The sequence below is a fragment of the Sapajus apella genome, unplaced genomic scaffold (assembly GCF_009761245.1).
Source record: "Sapajus apella isolate SASKATOON/1434 unplaced genomic scaffold, GSC_monkey_1.0 scaffold39, whole genome shotgun sequence".
NCBI classification, from domain to species: Eukaryota; Metazoa; Chordata; class Mammalia; order Primates; family Cebidae; genus Sapajus; species Sapajus apella.
In genome coordinates, this window is record NW_022436979.1 from 21746113 (window position 1) to 21770773 (window position 24661).

Consider the following 24661-nt stretch of genomic DNA (forward strand, 5'->3'; position numbering starts at 1 on the left):
TTTAGTAATGTGACTAATCTAGCTATTAAGTGCACTTAATGAAATTAGTGGTATCATCTTGGTTTTAGAAGAAAACCTTTTTACTTCCTAGAGTAGGTACATAATATGAATCTGGAAAGAACATATTCCTGATAAAAAATTTACTTCAGTACATGTACTGGCTTCACAGATTAAATTCTAGCCATTAAGAATTTGAGTTGAATCTCATTTTCCTCTGCGATGGCCAAGATGGTGATTGTCAACAGTAAAACAGAAAGGAGCAGCAGTGCTTCACTGGTCTCCAACAGACTCAAAAAACATCCATCAGTTTTTGCCCATTGCCCAGAAAATTGAGTTAGATCTTTAAAGCCATGGTTACAAAGACTTAACTAAAGACACAAGGAGAGAATTAGTTATCTTTAGAGTGAAGTACTTCACAAATGCACCATAACTTCAGTGTTGCTTTGGATCAGTCAGTGCTGTTTCCACTCAGGGGAGTCATACACCACCACTCTGAGACAGTCCAGTTATTCCACTCTCTTTCTTGTTAACAGTAAATTCCTTCAAGATTATGTATTTAAGCTTCCTACTAAATGTATAAATCTTCGAACCCAAATTTGAATTTGGAGCAGAATGGGTTTAACAGTCCTTCCCAATGACCAAAGTAGAGCTATCTGGTCAATGAAATCCAGCATAAACCGAAGACTCATAGCTATCGTGGTCTGTGCCCAGCTCACTTCCCCGTTCCTGGCTCTTGGCTTGTACTTCCTTAGTGTATTTACATGTTACAGTGAAAGGAGGCATTTTTTAAATGATGACTTTAACTCTCTGGTCACAAGCAATTTGACCGGGGATGGATCCCTAATTCAAATAAGTTCTTTCCACAAAAATATTACATTGGAGCCAAGATAGATTTGATTGTCTCTCCAGAAGACTGAACAAGAACATGTTAACTTGGAATTATCGCAGCCATGCTTCCCGTCATGTGGACTAAGAAGAAGGTTCCTCCAAGCCTGGCCACACACAAGAAAACAGAGACGTAGGATGGCAATACAACCTCCTTATGTCTCTGCTCTATTCACTTTATTCCTGACGCTCGGGCTTCCCTCCCCTTCATTTTATGTAAAACTCATGTAATCTTCTATTGAATGTTCTTTACTACTTAAAGTAGTTGGACTGGATTCACGTTTCTTGCAAGCAGAAGAGTCCTCACTAACGCATGCTGTGATTATGTTGAGTACTTGGAAAAATCATTACAAATATTTGCCTTTGACAAATACTTTAATGACCTTTTATCTTTATCACTAAGGGATATTAACTGAAAAAAAGATGGTGTATCATTAAATAGGATTGAAAAAAATCTGAGTTGAAGAAAGCCAAATCTTTTTTTTTTTTTTTTTTGGCTATACTTAGTGCTTTAAAATGCTTGTGCATTGTAAATCTCTAAGATCACAGTATATTATATAGTGTGTCACACCTTTATCATAGAGCTGTTTTCTAAGGAGCATCTTCAGAATGATATTTCATAAAAAATCCTCTGGAATCTGCTGATTTATCCCAGCTGCCTCAAAAAGATACTAAGGTCATGTAATTTCATTTAACCTAACTCATTTCATAGACAAGAACCTAGACTAAAGTCTCGATTTCCAGGTTCCCGTTCTCGTTGCTCTCCCTTTACCGTATGCTGACTTTGATCATGGCCAACAGGCACGGACAGTGATATCGTTTGCCTGTGTCCCCACCCAAACCTCATCTTGAACTGTAGTTCCCATAATCCCCACACATTGCTGGGAGGGACTTGGGAGGTAATTGAATCCTGGGGGCAGTTGCCCTCCTGCTGATCTTGTGATGGCGAGTTCGCGGGTTTTTAAAGGGGCTTTTCCCCTTTTGCTTGGCGCTTTTCCTTGCTGCCACCATGTGAAGAAGGATGTGTTTGCTTCTCCTTCTGCCATGATTATGAGTTTCCTGAGTGCTCCCCAGCCAGGCTAAACTTTGAACCAATTAAACCTCTTTTCTTTATAAATTACCCAGTCTTTGGTATGTCTTTGTTATCCGTGTGAGAATGGACTAAACAGAAAGTAAACCATATAGAAATAGCTTTCAGAACACACGTGCCACTGTACATGTTGAAGTGACTTTTCACACACAGGCACCGTCCCTGTGAGTCCCTGCAGGGACAGCTCAGTGAAAGGAGCAGAGTGAAGACTTGGGCCAGCATGTCCAGTTTACAATGCTTGTTCAGTTTTCTTTCAGTTGTGGGACCCTGGACAGGGATGTGACCTGGCTTCCTTTGGTGGCCTCACCTGTAAAGCGGGAATGCTCCAGTATCTGTCATGGTGACAGTGATAATCGGATGATTTCGAGAGCATGCAGCAGACTCTGAGGAGCTCTTCAGCGGCAGCCACACCCTAAGAGCCCGCGTCACTAAGACGGCATGGGCAGTGCTGTACTTCACAAATCTGCTGCCCCCGAGACTCTGGATATTATTTTAATTAGGAAAATCAGATCAGTGCTGTCTTTTGAGACTTGGATTTGAAACTGAGCTATGTGGGAAAAGAGGCAAGGTGCAGATGACACATTTCCTAGACACACATTTTGTCAGAGGCAGAGTGGTGGTGGACTGGCCACAGAGCCAGGAGCTTCTCACTGCAGTAGGGGCTTCCGAGAGTGAAAGACACAGTTGTCCTTGTGGAGACATCCTTCGGGGTTATGTTTGGGAGTTCTCAAAAGCAAAGTCTAGACTCTGTGTTTTCAGTCCTCCCAGTGATTCTGCAATTCACTTAATACCAATAAGGAATCTCTTTCTTAAACTTGCCATATGGATTACATTTTTGAAAAAAAAAAAATGATGACTCAGAAAACTAAAAACATGTTCTGAGAATATTACAGAAAATAGAATGTACAAAGCACTTTTATTATATGATCTTCCATCTTTATTATTTGGTGGATTATCCTACAGCAGTATCCTAGGTGTGACTAGCATGCACTGATTCCCACTGTAGTGTCCCAAACCAATTAATGTGCCCACCTAAGTGACAGTTTGTGACAAGGAAGGATAGGTATCAAACAGGAAATTGAATTACACACCTGATCTTGACAATCTCTTTATTAATGGAGCTGTAGTTTTTTTGTATTTGAGTTGCTTTATCTGAACATTGGGTACAGGAAATCAGAGATGGAGACTGACAGGGAGGAAATGGGGCCTTGGGGTTCACAGAGGAATCAGCATGATTCTGTAATATGCCTTTTTAAATTTCTGCAGCAGAACTTAAACTGAATCTTACCAGTTACTTAGTAGTACAAGAACAGCTTCCAGGAAGGGACTCTATTTATGTCATCTGGAAACAAGAAGGAAACCTATTTATGGAAATCAAATTACTCTTGACTGTCGGGCCTTCAACTCGTGCTAGGCTTTGATCACAGAGTACCTACGGTCGCCAGATAACACTAAAACTCAGCTCTAAAATCCTTCTTTTCTTCAACAATATGCTTTTTATTTGAAAAGTATAAAATCCAACATTTTTAGTTGGAGAGTAGACAACTGTTTCAGGCTTATAGAACAGTCACAAAGGCTTCTCCTCCTTTTCTATCTTCTTTCTTCCTCCTCTTTTCCATAAAGCCATAAATTATTTCTCTAATCCTCCAAACATAGACAGTCCTCACAAGGTTCATATGATTGCTTGATATTACCAAGTATTACAAGCAAGCTAATATAAAAGCTTGAAGCAAAAAACACAGGTGCCTAAAAGGTTTTATAGTTAATGGGATATGAACTTTAATAAGGACTAATAAATGATAGATTTATGTAGATTGCTGCCATAAGTCACTTTTAGTCTTCAGAAGGGAAGTATGAGGAATGTAATCATTGTGGATTCTGCCATGGGAACTTATTAATAGTGTCACAGTTTTAAATGACTACTGAAGCTGGTGTTCCAGTTGACCACAGAAAGGGCAGTCCAGCCCAGCAAATCATGCAGGCCACCTCTGGGATCTCATGTTTTGGACCTCACTTCTGGATCTTACACCAACGTGTGATCCCAATCCACACACTCTGCTTCCCAGTTCTACCCTAAACGCTCTAATTAGAACCTGAGATCTCTCAGCCAAGACTCTTTCAGACTCCTTTCTTTCCTTTGAATCCTTCTGCCCTATCACCAAAGGGATTGTGGCTTTTAATTTTTAACATATTGTGACAAGCAGAATAGGCAATAGTAGTCTTTAATTTTTCTTAGTTATGCTTTGTTGAATGATTAGTATGAGCCAGGGCACCATGCTAAACTCCTTAATACACATTATCCCATGTAATTGTCACAATAATTCTGAATTAGGTGCTCTTATTCTCACACAGCAAACATCAGAGCCAGAATCTCAAACGAGTTCTGTGCCATTTTGAAAGCAAGTCGCCTCTTGGTAAATATTTGATGAAGATCCATTGTCTTTGCTATGAGCTCACTAGTGTCCTAACTAATCCTCATGAATAAAATGAGAGGAAGGGAGGGGATTCTCCAGGTAATATCCAACCCAGAAGTTTATTTTTCATCTAAAATCTTTATAAAGACTCAAAGAAATAATTTTGTAGATTATAGAGTAGTTTAGAAAATGAAAAGAAAAAAATAGATTAGCCTAAACACTGGTTAAAGGCATGCCACCAGAACAATCAATGTGAGAATGCAGAGTAAAACACTGCCTTCATGCTCCCCACACTCTCAATGGAGTAGGCCAGCATATTGAGGAAGGAGACTGAAGCACCTAAGACCACCTCCCCCTTGACTCCCACACTGCATTTCAATAGGAGAAGTAAACGCTGGCAGACTGGGCGCCACCTTGATTGCCCTCCTATAGATCGCAGGCATGGTGTGGAGGAGCCTTTCCGGAAGGCATTGTTTTTAACTTAAACACGATCAGACCCCCACCTAAGCTGCATACCCCACGCCTACTCCACGGACCAAGACCCTTTCACATGTAAATTCTAGAGTTGTAAGCCCAAGACCCTTTCACGTGTAACTTCTAGAGTAGTAAGCCTTTGAAAAGGCAGGGACTTTCTTTGTGAGCTGAGCTTGGCTGTTAGGCAGCCATGCTGCCCTGCTCCGGGCCGAATAAATCACCCTTTCCTTCCCAGTTTGCTGTTCAAGAGGTTTGTTTTCCAGACTTTCCTACTTTAATATTAGTCATTGTAAATTTTGAATTTATTTTGCACAACATGTTGCATAAATTGATTACACACAGTAGTCAAGCTGTGTCTGAATCTAAGCAAAAGCATAGAGGATATCTGTGATTATTTGTTCTTTGAGAGCAGTGGCTGTGCTGTACACATGGTGCTATTCCCATGATCCTCAGAGCAGAATCTGCCAATGGCCTTAAGTGGGCTGCTAGTTCCACATAATATTTACAAGCATTTAGAAGATTAGAAAATGACTTGGTCTTGGAAACAATGGGTGCATCAATTGGGACAGAAGTCCTCACACAGTTGCGCTGTTATGCCAGTTACGTACGTGTTGTATCCTATACATATGCACTGTTATAAGAGAGTGAAGAGATTGAGGCACCTTCACCCTTGGGGTGCCTGAGCAGGGTTGTGAGACTAGAGACAGACATGATAAGCCTCATATATATAGCCCAGCATGCTGACCAAGTTGTTTTACATGAGTGCCAGGATGTGAAAAGGCTGGGGAAGCGTTGAGTTAGGTTTTTTTGGTTACAGGAAATAAACACTGTCCCTTGATAAACTGATTTTTTAAAAGTGAACTCATAGTTGATAGTACCAATAAACCTATACATGGCTGGTGCCATTTTCAAAGGGCATTAGGATTCTTTTAAAAGGGATGGAGTCCAGTTGGTCATACATATCCATATGGGTACTACTCTGATTAAACAAAGTTAAACAGGATTTTGGATATTGGCTGTAATTGTTTTCTTCTGTTTTGATTTCATTAGGCTTGTTTATTTTACTTAATTCTCAGAACTTTCAATCTGCATTATAAGTCATATAAGAAATGTGAATTTTCTATATATGATTGAAAAAAATAGCTACTTGGCCACTGAGACTTTTCACAAGGAACTAATGTGCTATAAAGCACATTTTGGGAAACTTGCTTTATTTTTTATATTTTCTGAAATGACTTGTTCTTACACATTTCAAATGTGTCTAAATAAAATAAAAATCACAGAGAGATGTAAAAGAACCAGGATAATTTTGATTAGCAGTTGTAGATTATCAAGACTTCAGTTTGTAATTAATTCAACTTCACTTTTGTATTAGTTTAGTTTTTCAAAACAAAAAACTGGTGAGAAATTGAAGTGAAAATGAGAAGAAATGAAAACTGGGTGTTTGCTCTAAGCACCTAATGGGGGGGTGCTTAACAAAATAAAATGATTTAAATTCTTTAATTATGTGAATGACTACTGAACTCAGAGTCCACCTGAAACAACCTACTGCTTTCAACATATATGCAAAATAATAAGTAAACACCAGAGAGGTGACAAATAATTAACACTGGCTTATGCCCCTCCCTGATTTCCCCACCTGTGTGACTATTAGCCTGTTCTCTGAGTTGATCAACCGGGTGGCTGCTTTTGGGATATGCTTACTCCCCAAAATCAGTCCAAAATCTAGTTCTGTGTCAGCTCCACCACCAGTGACACCTTAGACATATCCAGTTCCTTCCATTCCCACACAGCACCCTAGTCCCAGTGGTTATGATCTACCTGCACTTTTGGTGTCTACTCACTAGCCACCCACTGTGTCTCACCTTCTATGCAAGTAAGCTCCAGAGAGGAGCCACATAAAAATAAAAAGCAAGTAATAGGCTTAAACATCTTCTTACTGGAAAGCTTTCAATCCTATTCCAATAAGATTTTTAAAAATTAAAATCTAGACTTTTTTTTTTTTTTTTTTTTTTTTTTTTTTTTTTTTTTTTTTTTGAGATGGAGTTTCGCTCTTGTTATCCAGGCTGGAGTGCAATGGCGCGATCTCGGCTCACTGCAACCTCCGCCTCCTGGGTTCAGGCAATTCTTCTGCCTCAGCCTCCTGAGTCGCTGGGATTACAGGCACGCGCCACCATGCCCAGCTGATTTTTTGTATTTTTAGTAGAGACGGGGTTTCACCATGTTGACCAGGATGGTCTCGATCTCTTGACCTCGTGATCCACCTGCCTCTGCCTCCCAAAGTGCTGGGATTACAGGCGTGAGCCACCGCGCCCGGCCTAAAATCTAGACTTCCTACCATGACCTGCAATGCCTTCTGTTCCTTGCTGTGTCTCTCTAACCTCCGCCTATTGCCATCTTCCCAAATACAGCAAGTTCATTCCCACCTCAGGGCCTTTGCACGAGCTCATTATAAATTCAGAATGCTTTTCACCTCTGTTTGCAAATCTTGCCCCTTTGCATCTGTCACGTCTTACCCTTAATTCCTCTTCCTTTGAGAGTCTTGACTGGGAGTCAAAACAAGTGTTTCCAGCCCTGCAGCCTCCAGTATTCTTTCTCAAAGCATCTGTTTGTTTCCTTCATAGAGTTTCAGAACTATCCCTTCAACAATGCTTTGCTTACTTGTTCATGAATTGTTTCCCCGGCAGACGAATGTCTTATCCAGGCAGACACTATACCTGCTTTACTTGCGTCACTGAGTTTAGCACCAACAGCTCCTTGTTTCCCACATGCCAGGTGCTAGTACGCATTTGCTAAATGAATGAAGGAATGATAGTTGAGTCCCTGCTGTCCTCTTCTTTATTTTTCAAAGGAGAGAGAGTGTCCTATCTCACCACTGCTCCCAGTATCCCACAAAACAATGGGAGATCCTGAGAAACACCTGTTCTGATTGCTTCAAATGGAAGCAGAGGATTTCTTGCTAGGTGTCCTCACGGTTGCTTTTGTAATCTGTCCTTCATGCATTTTGATTATTTTTCATTGCCAGGATTTGGAAATGGAAAGGCTCTGGCTGCTAGACTTAGCACACATCCCTCACCCTGCCGAGGGAGATGGGCTGTGGATTCCATGCCTTGCTATTTGGTCCTCACGAAGCCAGCAAGTGCGTGGGTGCTCTCTTACTTCACTCTTAGGTGTCGCTTCTAATACTGAGCAGTCTAGAGGATTATCCATCTGTCCTTTCAGGTCATGAAAATGCTGTTTCAGCTACTTTAAAATGTCTTACAGGAAAGCACATAATTAAAAAACAGGCCTTTTCTCTTTTCCTTCTTGGAGAGATGTTGACTTTTGTGCAATGATGGTAGGTTCCTGCAGTTTTCCCAACAGCTTGGCACTGCCCACTGGAGAAATTGTCCCAACTGATGGGAGCCAATAACTGCTTGGATATTTTCTAAACTTTAAAAATATATATTTCTCTAGCCCAAGGCCTCTAGTTTTCTCAATATTGCAGCTTAATGTGAGGTTTTGTTCATAGCGTTGAGTTTAGCAAAATAAATAGAATGCACATTTTTAAGAGTCATACTTTTCCCAAAACAGTGCAGGGAAAAAAAAGACCATGTCTTGGAATTACTCAGCAATCATTTTTTAAATGCTTATATTTTAGAAGGCAGATGTAAAAAGCATTCAGTTAACCTTGGTTATAAACATACCTTTAAATTAATGAGTTGTTTTAAAAATATAGACTGTCGTTTCTATATCCATTAGGAAATAGTAACACAGCATTTCTGTTTTAGATAAATTTGACCCCAGGGATATCTCTTTCTATAGGGATAAAACGTAATAATATTAGAATGTTGAAACATGGGGCATCTTGAAATCATATTGCCCATTAGTAATAAATTGCTTACTTTGATGATTTTGAAATAATATTTAAATGGCTGCCTATAATATTTTATAAAATTTAAAGATTTGAATCATCCAGTGATCAATAGTAAAACTACTCCAACAGGCGAAGATTTGCTGTCACCTTATCATATAGTTTGCTAAGGCTATGCTAACAAGGTGGAACAAACTGGGTGCTGAAATGATAGAAATACATGATCTGACAGGTCTGGATTCTGGAAGGCCAGCACCAAGGTGACAGCAGGGTTGGTCCATTCTGAGGGCTGTGAGGAAGAATCTGTTCCAGGCCTTCTCCTTGCTTTTGGAGGTTTGCTGGCAACCCTTAGCGCTCCTTGGCTGGCAGAGGCATCTCCGTCACGCTCACAGGGTGCCCTCCTGTGTGTCTCAGCGCCCCTTGGCTGGCAGAGACATCTCTGTCACACTCACAGTGTGCCCTCCTGTGTGTCTCAGCGCCCCTTGGCTGGCAGAGACATTTCCGTCACGCTAACAGGGTGCTCTCCTGTGTGTCTTAGCGTTCCTTGGCTGGCAGAGGCATCTCCGTCATGCTCACAGGGTGCCCTCCTGTGTGTCTTGCTCTGTGTTCGGGCCTCGCTTTCTTTAGAAAGATATAAATTATATTGAATTAGGGTCCACCCTAATGACCCCATCTTAACTATTTCTTCTGCAAAGGAAGAAATAAGATTTTTAAGTAAGATCACATTCTTCTGGGGTTAGGGCATTCACATAGAAATTTTTTCGGGAACACAGTTTAACCCACGGCATTTGTTATGTGTTTGGCATTTGCCAAAGGGACTTGGAATATGCTCAGTTAACACCTGCACCAGCCCCATGGCAGGTGTCATTATTCCCACTTCGGAATGGAGAAAATAGAGCCTTCCATAAGTTAAGTAAATAACCCAAAGTTACGCAAGTGGCCAGTGCCAGATCTAAGGGTCAAGCCAGATGTCGCTGACTTCAGGCCCATGCTCCTAGAATGAAATTTTGAAACTTCTAAACAAAATAGTATTTTTAAGCAAGTTTCATAATGATGTGTCTGAAAGTAGCAACACTTATTCTGAAAAAGTTATTATTTAAACTGCAGTACAGTAGGGAGACAAATCAAAATGAGCAATGAGAGGAGGAGAAGCTAAGCCCGGCCGGAGAGATGGCATTTAGATATTTAAAAACAGTTTCTGTGTATTCCTCACAGTGTTTTCTGGTGCTTTCTCTGCTGCATAGGAGTAAGTAGTAAATGGAAAGTCATATCCAAATCTAGTTTTCCTAAGTCATAACTCAAAACAAACCCATCAAACAAAGACAGAGGCTTACAGATGGTCATGTCTTAGAACACCTCACCTCCAACCCTGGTGGCTCTTCCGTCATGTCATCTTTAAAATTTGGACCAGTTAATTTATTCTTCTAGAATCAAGTTTCTGATATGGGAATGTATATAACCTTATATCTCATTATAAAGGCCTTCCAAGCCTTAACTTCTATTATAATGATGTGATCTTCAAATCTTCCAAACATGTATAACTTTGATATGATCATATTATATATGTGTACACATACAGATTTGATTTTGGTGAGTCAGAACTTTGCTAGCAGTATCTTGATAGCTATTACGTTTACTTTTCTAATACATTTTACTCATCATTTCATTTTTAAAAATCCAAATTGATAATCTAACTTGAGAACGTTCCTTCAACATCATTGCTGGAAAAAAAAATAAAGCCTGTCTTAAAAGCCACTGAAAACAGGCCCTGCATGGTGACTCACACCTGTAATCTCAGCACTTCGAGAGGCCAAGGTGGGTGGATCAGTCGAGGCCAGGAGTTCAAGACCAGCCTGGCCAACATGGTGAAACCCTGTCTCCACTAAAAATACAAAAATTAGCCAGGCATGGTGGCATGCCCCTGTAATCCCAGTTACTTGGGAGGTTGAAGTGAGAGAATCGTTTGAACCTGGGAGGTAGAGGTTGCAGTGAGCCAAGATTGTGCCACTGCATTCCAGCCTGGGCAACAGAGTGAAATCCTGTCTCGAAAAAATAAAATACAAAAAAATAAAAACTGCTGTAAACAAGAAAACTACTTGCTCCAAGAAATAGTTGTGCTTCAGAAATAAGACTGAACCAATCAAAATAACTTTCCTATCAAGACAAATGGCTGCTCTTCAAAGCCCACTTCAAGGTCCTCCCACAAATATTTTTAACCTTTTAAGAACCACCTTAAAAATCACACATCCCAGACCCTGGAACAACATATTAATAAATATCTTTTCCTCGCATCCCTCTTCAGCTAAACAGTGTTAATATTACGTCAAAGTAGTGTTCTCTTTTACTTCCGTCAGGGTAATGAACTTAGCTCTTTGTAATAAATGTTTCTGGGCGTAATTTGAAGAGTTGGGGGTCAGCAGTTGAACAGGCAGTGCCTGGACATGTGTCTGCTTCTGTTTGTAATGATGACAGTAGCAGACGTAGCTGTGGTAGTAACAGATGTGGAATTAGAAGCCACTTTGGCAAGAACAAGTACTTCACATGTTTTCCTGTCACATTAGGCGTATGGGACTCACACAGTCCACACAGTTTTAAAAAAATCGTTGACTCATGTATGTTTTCAGATTCTCAAAATATAATACATCAAAAAATGTCCTTCCGGACTCACAGGAAACTGTTACTATAAAAATGCTAAACATGTATGTGAATTTTTAAACTATACAGAGCTTACATTATCCTTTCAAAATAACATATGATAATATGTTAATATAATAATAATTGTGTAGGAATATTTTTTACATCATTCTTACCCTAGAAAATACTAGAGTTTTTAGGGCTGGGTACTGCAGCTCACATCTGTAATCCCAGTACTTTGAAAGGCTGAGACAGGAGGATTGCATGGGTCTATGAGTTCAATACCAGCCTAGCAACGTAGTAAGATCTCATGTCTATAAAAAATTAGCTGGGCATGGTGTCACATGCCTGTAGTTCCAGCTGCTCAGGAGGCTGAGGCAGGAGCATCGCTTGAGCCCAGGAGTTTGAGGCTGCAGTGAGCTATGATTGTGCCACTGCACTTCAGCCTGGCTGACATAGCAAGACTCTGTCTTTAAAAATATATATTTTCAGGAAAAAAATTGGTGAGGTAGTGAAATTATCAAAACTCAAAGGAAGAATTAAAGTGCACTTAGCTACTATGTAAGTTAAATCCCCGTATTTAAAAGCTCATGCTCATTACTCCATGCCACACTGTCCTTTAATACCCCTTTGAAGCAGTAATTTACTACCTGAAATGACTACGGTATTTTTATAAAACAACACATTATCACCTTTGTACCTTTCATTCTATCTTAAAATAAATGTACTGTGTTCAACATTTTTATTACTACTTATTTCATGGTGACAGCATGTGTTTGTGTGTTTATTTCCCCGAAGCTCTCTCTGTGGATAGATATTAAGTGCCATTCACTTTTGTATCTTTCACTGAACGATGTCTGGAGTGTAAGGACTATGTATATAGTCACACGTATTTGTTGAATACATGGATGGATGAATGAATGAGAGTCCTGAAAAGCTGAGAGCTTAATTACATAGTTCATTTGTTATTTAAAAAGATGTCTTTAAACATTTTGTACATAAAACATCTGTTGCAAACATGTTTTATTTCATCGTTAAATGTTTCATATAGTGTGCTCCTATATTTCCTTCACCTTTCTCATGCAGTAGTATTTTGTTATGCACATTTTACTTGAAAAGAAAACGAGGCCCAAGCAGGGGGTGAGAAGAACAATTATATTCTTTACTACAATAGAAGAGGGAGAAATAATTCCTAGCTCTGTTTTCTGCTAGAACCTTCAGGGCAGAGTAAAATTACTCCAGTTAATTTGTAAACTGAGCATATAATAAAACAAATAATTCATGATGGTTCTAAAATTATTTTGCTTGTGAAAAAGACATATCAACTCTTGCACATTTCATGTGAACATTGCAGCATGGCCCAGGACAGGGTCTATAGCACTAAACAGCTAACACCAGAGTCATGAGAAATGTCATGTGTCCCTGCTGGAAATTAACCAGCACACTAGAACCAACACTCTGCAACTGTGGCCAAATGTGGCCTGAATCTCTGTGGTACAATTAGTCTGCCCACCAATAGCAGGCCCAAAGAGTTTTATTGCGCCTAACCTCAGTTAACCAATCACATTGTTAAACTACTCCAGTTATTCTCGCCCTCTTGCTTCCTTCCCTGCAAAGAGCCTGCTCTGGGACTCTCACGACCTCTGAGGCCTGCAAAAGCACTTCCTTGCTTAGTGGTCCATGATCATACACACTAGCATTTCTGCGTCTCTTGGGTTCAATAAGGAGACCAGAACTTTTCTTAACCTTTAACTAGTGCTTATAAATTTGCCTTGCCAAGATCTGCTTGCTGAATCCTTAAGCAAACTGGTGGTCTTGTTTAAAGCAGTGTCAAGGTCCTCCTTGACCAGCTTCCTATGGGAGAAAACACCTTGTGTAAGAAATGGTTACAGTTTATTTAGGCCACCCCCATGTCTTTAGTGCACTAAGGTGACCAAAGGAAAGATTTAAAGCGATCGACAAAATGCTTCCGTGTCACCTTAGTGTCCTAAAAGCATGAATAAGCCCAGCCTCGTTATGTCTCTGAATGCACTCGTGAGCGTTCTCACAACAATCTCACAAGACCCAAGAGATGATTATTTCAGAAATGAGCACACCGACGCCTTTTCCCCATTTGTAGACTCACAGTGCGCCTGTGGTTGAGTAGAACATTTTTATGATTATAAAATTATTCTGCAGTCATTGTAAAATACTAAAAAAGAGTAAAAATTATAATGAAATAAAATTTTCCTTAGCCCAACAAAAGATAAGCAGTTAACACTTTCATGCTTGAATAAATTTATACATTTTTTCTTATGAACTTGTGGTTACATAGTTTATTCACTTAATGTACCTTGAGCAATTTCTAAAGTTTCTGAAATTCAAACTCAATTTTGAGAACCTGATGAAACCGTTAATGGATGTAACATATCACTACCTAATTCAAGTAATCTACTTCTAACTAACTTGCTGTAGCCATATTTTGTAAAGAACTGTTTGCTTAACTATAACTCTTTCTTCACAATCCATTTCAGGAAAAGGAGATAATGGGTTAAAAGGTTGTACATGTTTGAGAGTCTTGAGGTTAACTGCCACATTGCCCTCGTAGTGACAAAAATTACACTCCCACTCTAGCAATATGAAAATGCCGGAGTCCTCCCATGTTGCCAACTCTGGATGACGTCATTGTTTTGAATCTTTATCAATTTGGCACATAAAAATGACAGTAAGTTATTTAAATTTGTACATTTTTTTAATAATCTGTGAGAATGATTTTACTAAATGGTCTACATATGTTTGGGTGTGTTTCTAAACTTTCTGCTATTTCACACATTTATGTTAATTCTTACATCATAAACATTTATGTGTAACTCATAATTTAAAAATATAGGATGTTTGAGACATTCTATTTACTCAACATTTGCTCTGCTCTTCTGTTCCACTTGTTCTTCATGTGAATTTGGAATCATTTTATAATATTAAAGAAAAGTCATTGGAATTTTAAACCCATTTAACATATTTACAGTTTTGGGGGAATTAACAGCTACATATTTTGTACCTTGAAACTTAGAAAGACAAATTAATTCTACAATCATTCTAATATTTTTATTATTAATCCCATAGTAAATTTTAAAAAATCTATTTTGTAATTATTTTCCTATGATTATACTTAAGTGCATCTTAAGTTCATCTGGTCTGTGGTTTTAAAGACTAGTTATATTTTGAAAATGTTTGAATTTATATCCTAGGACTCAACCTTTCTACTGAATTGCTAATTCATATTCCTAGGTTCATCTGTTATTACTTGGATGTCAGATGTCCATCTAAATTTAAAACAAGACGAAAACCTGATTTTCTTTTCTGCACAAATAATGTAATTGCTTTAGGAAGCCTTTTTTGGGCAACCTAGAATACTCCTTCCACCACACCCAACCCATTGCTGCTGGCTTTTACTCAGTTATTTGGCCTTGATTTTCTTCATAGTAATATTGATTACCCAACACATATAATTTATACATTTATTAGCTGTCTCCTCTGTATACACCCTTGAATACATAACGACTTAAAGGCAGGAACTTTTGCCCTTCACATTTATTGCTACAGCTCTTATAACGGTGCTTCAAATACAATTGTTACTATATATGTATGTATATAATCAATGTTTAAAAAATTAGCTGTTCTCTTCATCTTCTTGTTATTTTAAAACAATTATTTTCCTGATTTTTGAATTTGACCTCTTATGTCAATTTAAAATTTTAATGTCTATTCCCTCTTAGTTTTTGAAATTTCACTCTACTGTCACTTCTTTAAGGCCATCCTCTCTGATAACCAGCCCCTTACTCAAGAAGAATCAGCCCTCATTTTCTTGCATCACCATTAGATTCTATTTCTACTTGTATCACACGAGTTCATGCATTTTCATATTTTTCCAGTCACTACAAGGCCAATATGGCAGTTAACATCAAGACTCTTAAACGTGTACAGACTTTCAACCTATTATCTCCTCTTCCTGAAATGGATTATGAAGAAAGAGTTATAGTTAAGCAGAAAGTGCTTTATAAAATATGACTGCAGCAAGTTAGTTATTCATTTATTTCATACATATATGTGTACGTACAAATGAATAAATGAAAGATGGTGTATTACGGTTCTCTAGAGGAAGAGAACTAATAGAATATAGATATATATAGCAATCCCATAGTTATATATAGCAATAGTTAGATTTATAGAGATATAGATATATATCTATAGATATATACAGCAATCCCATATACATACATACATATATATATATGGGAGTTTATTAAGTATCAACTTACACTTTCACAAGGTTCCACAATATACAATAGGCTGTCTGCAAGCTGAGGAGCAAGGAGAGCCAGCCCAAGTCCCAAAACTGAAGAACAGAACCTGGAGTCCGATGTTCTAGCGCAGGAAGCCTCCGGCATGGGAGAAAGATTTAGGAGGCTGGGAGGCTGGGCCAGTCTCGCTTTCTCATTTTGTTCTGCCTGCTTTACATTAGATGGTGCCTGCCAGATTAAAGGTGGGTCTGCCTTCCCCAGACCATTGACTCAAACGTTAATCTCCTTTGGCAATACCCTCACAGACACGTCTAGGATCAATACTTTGCATCTTTCAATCCAATCAATTTGACGGTATTAATCATCACAGGTATCAATTAGAAAAGAGAAAAAATAAAGGAATTGATTATGGTTACTTGTAGAAAAAAAAATAATAAAATTAATAAAACCCTGGAAATATTTAGCCCAGGAGAATAAGAAAAGCACAAACATCCAACATCAAATAAAAAAATAAAAGAGTGTGAAAAAGATTGGCTACCAGCTTAAAAGAAAGGCATTTTTTCACTTACTCAGTGAATATTTACTGAGTATACACCATATATCCAGCACCCTTCCCGGAAATCTGAATTCAAAAATATAAATAATATATTCCCTTTAACTCTTTTTCTGTATTTGTTTTATTTTTTTAAAAATCTACATGACGTTTTGCTATATGCATAACTGTGTAATGATCACTCCAGCGTATTTAGGATACGTATCACCTTTAATATTTATCATTTCCATGTGTTGAGAACACTTCAAATCCTTTTCTAGCTATTTTGAAATATACAGTACATTGTTCTTAATGATAGTCATCCTACTATGCTATCAAACATCGAAACTTATTTTTTCTATTCAGCTGTATGTTTATACCCATTAACCAAACTCTCTTCATCTCCCTTTCCCCAACACAACCATTTCCAGCCTCTGGTAGCTATAGTTTCATTCTCTACTCCATGAGGTCAACTCTTGAAGCTCCCACATATGAGTGAGAATATCTGATATCTGTTTTTCTGTGCCTGGTTTATTTCTTTTCATATAATGTCCTCTAGTTCCATCCATGTTGTTGCAAATGACAGAATTTCATTACTTTTTATGGCCAGGTAGTATTCCATTGTGTATGTGTAGCATATTTTCTTATCCAGCCATCTCTTGATGGACACTTCAGTTAATTCCATGTCTTTTGCTATTGTGAATTGTGCTTCAATAAACATGAGTGTGCAGGTGTTCTTTTGATATAATTTCCTTTTCTCTGGATAAATACCCAGTAGTAGGATTGCTGGATAATATAGTAGTTCTATTTTTATCCATCCTGTTTTCCTCACTGGCTGTACTGGTTTGCATTCCCACCAACCATGTGTAAGGGTTTGTCTGCATCCTTGCAAGCACCGTGTCTTTTGCTTATTGATACATAAAAGAGGCTCATAGTCTCAGAATACATTTAGTAATTTAATACATTCATATAATTTGTAAAACTCAGATCAGTGTAATCAGTGTAATCATCTATTACCTTAAATGTTTGTCTTTAGGCTAGAAACATTGAAAATTATTTTCTTCTAGCTATTTTTAAATGCACAATATTATTGTAAATCATGGCCTACTGATCTACCAAACACTAGGTCTTATCTCGTCTATCAAGCTATATATTTATACCTGTTAATCGGCCTCTTTTTGAACCTCCCTCCATGCTTCTATTCTTGGCGTCTCTTAACAGCCAATTTACAGCCTACACTCTATGTTCATTAGATCCATTTCTTTAGCTTCCACCTGTGGGTGAGAACATGTGATATTTGTCTTTCTGTGCTTGGGTTATTTCACTTAAAATAGTGACCTACAGTTTTATTCATGACATTGGAAATAGCAGTCTTTTATTTTTTAATGGCTGAATATTATTCCATTGTTTATATCCACACCACATTTTCTTGTCTATGCATCCACACACTTAGGTTGATTCCACATCTTGGCTATTGTGAATAGTGCTGCAGTAAACGTGGGAGTGCAGATACGGCTTTGATATATTGGTTTCCTTTCTTTTGAGTATATACTCACTAGTGGGATTGCTAAATTATATGGTAGGTCTATTCTTAGTTTTTTTGGAATACCTCCATATAATTTTCCATAGTGGCTACATTACAGTCCCAGCAATGGTGTCTGAGGGCTCTCTTTTCTCCACACACTCATCAGCATGTTATTGCCGTCTTTTTAAGTCATTTTAACTGGGGTAGCAAAGCCATAGATGTGACGATGCATCTATGGCTTTGATTTGCATTTCTCTGATAATTAGTGATGTTGAAGTTTTTTTTTCCGTATACTTGGCCATTTGGATTTTTTTTTAAAAGAAGATCTATTCAGGTCTTTTGTCCATTTAAAAAAAATCAGCTTATTAGGGGTGGGGAGTTGGGGTAAGACAGCATGGGGAGAAATGCCAGATATAGGTGATGGGGAAGAAGGCAGCAAATCACAGTGCCATGTGTGTACCTATGCAACAATCTTGCATGTTCTTCACATGTACCCCAAAACCTAAAATGCAATTTTAAAAAATCAGATTATTTAATTTTTTGCTACTGAGTTATTTGAGCTCTTTATATATTCTGGTTATTAATTCCTTGTAAGATGGCTAGCTTCCAAATATTTTCTTTCATTCTGTGGGCTGTAACTTCACTTTGTTGATTGTTTGCTTTACTTGCTGAAGCTTTTTAAAGTGATGTGACTCTATTTGTCAATTTTTGCTTTGGTTGCCTATGCTTCTGAGGTCTTACACACAAAATATTTTCCCAGACCAATGTCCTGGAACATTTCCCCATGCTTCCTGCTGGTAGTTTCATGTTTCAGACTTAGAGTCTTTAATCCATTTTCATCTGATTTTTGTGTATGGTGACAGAGGGATCTATTTCATGTTCTGAATTTGGTTGTCCAATTTTCTCACCCGTTTATCGAAGAGGCTGTCCTTTCTTCTATTCTATGTGTTCGGTGCCTTTGACAAAAACAAGTTGGCTGTAAATGTCTGTATTTATATCTGGGTCCTCGATTCCATTCCATCGGTCTATGCATCTGTTTCTATGTTTGTACCATGCTGAGTTTATTCCATGCTGAGTTTGGTTACTATAGATTTGCAGTACGTTTTGAAGTCAGATAATGTAGTGCCTTCAGCTTTGTTCTTTTTGCTCAGGATTGCTTTGGGGTCTTTTGTGGTTCCATAGAAATTTTAAGATTTTAAAAATCTCTTTCTGTGAAGAATGTCATTGGTAATTTGATAGGGATGTTTTGAATCTGTAAGTTGCTTTGGGTAGTATTATTTTAACAATATTAATTCTTAAAATCCATGAGCATACAATATTTTCCATTTTCTGTGTTTTTCAAATTTCTTTCATCAGTGTTTTATAGCTTTCCTTGTGTAGATCTTTTACTTGGGTTAAATTGACTCCTAGGTATTTTGTATTCTTTGCAGTGATTATAGATGGGATTGCTTTCTTGATTTCTTTTAGATGGTTCCCTGTTGGCATACATAAATGCTACTGATTATTGTTATGTTGAATCTGTGTCCTGCAACTTTGCTGAATTTTTGCATTCATCTAATCATTTTTTTTTTCTTGGTGAAATCTTTAGGTTTTTCTAAATGTAAAGCCTTGTCAATTGTGAACAAGCCTCATTTGACTTCTTCCTTTCCAATATGAGTGTAACATATTTCTTTCTCTTTCCTAATTACTGTGTCCAGGACTTCTAGTAATATGCTGAACAAAAGTGGTGAAAATGGGCATCCTTGTTTAGTTCCAAATCTTAAAGGAAAGGCTTTCAGTTTTTCCTTATTCAGCATGATGTTTGCTGTGAGTTTGTCATATAAGGCCTTTATTATTTTGAGGTATATTTTTATTCTATATACAATTTGTTGAAGGTTTTTTTTTTTTATCAGAAAGGGATGTTAAATTTTAATAAATGTTTTTTTCAGCATATACTGAACTGATCATACAGTGTTTTTTCTTGATTCTGTTAATGTGATGTATCATGTTTATTGATTTGCACATGTTGAGCCACATTTTCATCCCTGGGATGAATCTCACTTGGTCATGGTGAATGATCTTTTTAATGTGTTGTTGAATTTGATTTGCTAGCATTTTGTCAAGGATTTTTGCATCTATGTTCATCAGGGTATCTTTTTTTGTTATTTCCTTGTTTGCCTTTGGTATTGGGTAATGCTGGCCTTAATAGAAAGAACGAGTTATAAAAAAAAAAATCAGATGCCAGCTTAAGTTGAAAGCATTTATTCTTTTATCTAGTGAGCCTTTACTAGAATATATATTATATTCCTAGTATTCCACTGAATTTGAACTTTAAGAACATAAACTGCAAACAAGAATTTGTTTAACTCTTTAATAAGTAGAAATAAAATATTTTGAACAAGAGTTGTATTTTACTCAATTTTATGACCCTAGGACTTAACCTAATTACTCACGTGTAGAAATACCCTGAATATAATACCGTACTGGTTCAAAGATCAATGATTTGCCCTACTAATTTGGATTACCAAAATCATATGTTAAAATAGGCACGTCTATAAGGAATTTACTATTTCTAACACAACACGGTGGTTATCATGAGTTGGGATTTGGTGTAATTTCATGGTGAGTAAATAGACTTTTTGATGTTCTTTCAATATTCTTAATTTCAAAACATATCTTAAAAAATACTGCTATATTCTATGTAATGCCTTTTCAGAGCAAATGGCTGTAAATTAGATAAATGCTTTATGGTAGTCCCTCAAGGTCTCTTAAAATGAAGTTCTAAACACTTCCTGGCCAGACTGCCTTTGCGTTTTACCCAAAGTTTATCTTATGTTCAATCTTGTCATTTTTTTCTTCAAATCATGTTGATGTCTCAATATTTTCTGATTTTCTTTATTTTATTTTTTATTTTAACAAAGATCTGTCTGTTTATAATTTGTTTTTTTTTTTTTTTGAGATAGAGTCTCACTCTGTTGCAAGGCTGGAGTGCAGTGGCACAGTCTCAGCTCATTGCAATCTCTGCCTCCTGGGTTCAAACGATTCCCCTGCCTCAGCCTCCTGAGTAGCTAGGACTATAGACCTGTGCCACCATGCCCAGCTAATTTTTTGTATTTTAGTGGAGATGGAGTTTCAATATGTTGGCTAGGATGGTCTCAATCTCCTGACCTCATGATCCACCTGCCTCGATCTTCCAAAATGCTGGGATTACAGGCATGAGCCACCTGTGCACAGCCTATAATTTTTAAGTAATAGAAACACTATCCAGAGTGTTTAGTATCGACACTTTGATCTAGTTCAACTTATAATACAGAAGTTAAATAGTAGATCTTAGAAAACATCTTCAACCATTTTTAAAATATGATTTTTGACCTAAGTGCCACTGAAATGTAAGTCAATAAAGACAGCTGTAACTCAGTAAATGAAGGCAGTGGTTACAGATTAAACTATTTATGGACAATTGAAGCTAGCTCATCCAGTGATGATGAAGTATTGAATCCTTACTATTGTGGCAGATAGATGCTGGAATATGTATTGTCTATGTGGTAAAACTATTTTTACTGGAGAGATTGAAGATGGCTGAATAGGAACAGCTCTGGAGTGCAGTTCGCAGCAAGAAGAACACAGAGGGTGAGTGATCACCGCATTTCCAAACAAGTTTTTACTGCCCACATACCAGGAGATTCCTGGGCTGGAAAGCGCCACGAGTTTCCAGCATGGCTGTTTTAGCCAGTGCTGTGTGACTCTGCACAAAAACTCATACAAATCTGGGCGGCTGTTTCAACAGGTGCCTGGAACACTTGGGATACAGAGCCGCCCATTCAGCTGAAAAAAAGGGGCTGAAAACAGGAAGCCAGGTGATCTGACTCAGCAGGTCCCACTGCCCACAAAGACCAGCAATCTGAAATGCTCTGGATTGAGATTTTTGCAGCAAGCACAGCTGGACCCAGGACAGTCCAGCTTGGTGAGGGGAAGGGCGTATGCCATTACCAAGTCAGTCCATAACTACCCAGGCAGTCTGCCGTTACCGAGGCAGTCCGCCGTTATTGAAGCAGACCGCCGTTATTGAAGCAGACCACCATTACCAAGGCAGTTATAACAGGAAGTTCACACGGCAGCTGGACAGAGCCTATGGCAGCTCAGCAATGCCTCTGCTGGCAGACTGTGGCTAGACTACCACCTTGCTGGGCAGGGCATCTCTGAAAAAAGGCAGCAGCAAGTCAGGAACTTATAAATAAAGCCCCAACTTCCCAGGACAGAGCACCTGGGGAAAAAGGCACTGATGAGTTCCACTGCAGCAGGCTTAAACATACCTGCCCAGAAGCTCTAAATGGAAAAATGGAACTCTCACCTCAGCACTTGAGCTCCTATAAGGGAAAGACTGACTCCTCAAGCAGCAGCCTGAACCCTGTATATCCAAAGAGGCACTTGTAAAGGAGAACTCAGGCTGACATCTGGTGAGTATCCTTCTGGAACAAAGATAACAGAAGAAGAAACTGGCAGCAACCCTTACTGTTCTGCAACCCCTGCGGGTGATCCCCAGGCAAGCAGGGTCTGGAGTGGACCTTCAGCAGGCTTACAGCAGAGGGGTCTGATAGTTAGAGGGAAAACTAAAAAACAGAAAGAAATGACTTCATCATCAACAAAAAGGACATCCACTCAGAGACCCCATCCAAAAGTCACCAACTACAAAGACCATAGGTAGATAAATCCACAAAGATGGGAAGAAACCAGTGCAAAAAGGATGAAAACACCCAAAACCAGAATGCCTCTCCTCCAAGGGATCACAACTCCACACCAGGAAGGGAACAAAGCTGGATGGAGAACGAGTCTGATGAATCAACAGAAACAGACTTCAGAAGGTGGATAATAACAAACTTCTCTGAGCCAAAAGAACATGTTCTAACCCAATGCAAAGAAATTGAAAACGTTGAAAAAAGGTTAGATGAAATGCTAATGGGAATACAGGCTTAGAGAAGAATATAAATGACCTGATGGAGCTGAAAAACACAAGAGAACTTCACAAAGCTTATACGAGTTTCAATAGCCAAATCAACCAAGCAGAAGAAAGGATAACAGAGATTGAAGGTCAACTCAATGAAATAAAATGAGAAGGCAAGATTAGAGAAATAAGAGTGAAAAGAAATGAACAAAGCCTCCAAGAAATATGGGATTATGTGACAAGACCTAATCTACATTTGATAGGTGTACCTGAATGTGACAGAGAGAATGAATCCAAGCTGGAAAACACTCTTCAGGATGTTATCCAGGAAAACTTCCCCAACCTAGCAAGGCAGGCCAACATTCAAGACCAGGAAATACAGAAAACACCACAAAGTTATTCCTCAAGGCACATAATTGTCAGATTCATCAGGGTTGAAATGAAGGAAAAAATGCTAAGGGCAGCCAGAGAGAAAGGTCAGGCTACCCACAAAGGGAAGCCCATCAGACTCACAGCGGATTTCTCAGCAGAAACCCTACAAGCCAGAAGACAGCGGAGGCCAATATTCAACATCCTTAAGGAAAAGAACTTCATATCCAGCCAAACTAAACTTCATAAGCAAATAAGAAATAAAATCCTTTTATTTTATTTAGAACAAGCAATTGCTGAGAGATTTCATCACCACCAGACCTGCCTTACAAGAGCTTCTGAAAGAAACACTAAATATAGAAAGGAACAACCAGTACCAGCCACTTCAAAAACATACCAAATGGTAAAGACCATCGATACAATGAAGAAACTCAGTCAATCAACAGGCAAAACAACCAGCTAGCATCAAAATGGCAGGATCAAATTCACACATAACAATATTAACCTTAAATGTAAATGGGCTAAATGCCCCAATCAAAATGCACAGACTGGTAAATTGGATAAAAAGTCAAAACCCATCCGTGTGCTGTATTCAGGAAACACATCTCATGTGCAAGGACACACATAGGCTCAAAATAAAGGGATGGAGGAAGATTTATCAAGCAAATGGAGAGCAAAACAAAGCAGGGGTTGCAATCCTAGTCTCTGATAAAATAGACTTAAACCAACAAAGATCAAAAGAGACAAAGAAGGGCATTACATAATGGTAAAAGGATCAATGTAACAAGAAGAGCTAACGATCCTAAATGTATATGCATCCAATACAGGAGCACCCAGATACATAAAGCAAGTTCTTAATGACCTACAAAGAGATGTACACTCCCACACAATAATAGTGGGAGACTTTAACACTCCACTGTCAATATTAGACAGATCAACAGGACAGAATATTAACAAGGATATCCAGGACTTGAACTCAGACCTGGACCAAGCAAACCTAATACACGTTTACAGAACTCTCCACCCCAAATTCACAGATTATACATTCTTCTCAGCACCACATCACACCTACTTTAAAATTAACCACATAATTGGAAGTAAATCACTCCTTGGCAAATGCAAAAGAATGGAAATCATAACAAACTGTATCACAGACTACAGGGCAATCAAATTAGAACTGAGAATTAAGAAGCCAGCTCAGAACTGCACAACTTCATGGAAACTGAACAATTGGCTCTTGAATGTTGACTGGATAAACAATGAAATGAAGGCAGAAATAAAGATGTTTTTTAAAATCAATGAGAGCAAATACAGAACCTACCAGAATATCTGGGACACATTTAAAGCACTGTCTAGAGGGAAATTTATAGCAATAAATACCCACATGAGAAGCAAGGAAAGATCTAAAATTGACACCCTATCATCAAAATTGAAAGAGCTAGAGGAGCAAGATCAAAAATACTCAAGCTAGCAGAAGACAAGAAATAACTAAGATCAGAGCAGAACTGAAGGAGATAGAGACCAAAAAAACCCTTCAAAAAATCAATAATCTAGGAGCTGGTGTTTTTAAAAGATCAATAAAATAGGCCACTAGCCAGATTAAAAAAAAAAAAAAAGAAAAGAGAGAAGAATCAAATAGATGCAAAAAAAAAAAAAAAAAAAAAAAAAAAAAAAAAAAAAAAAA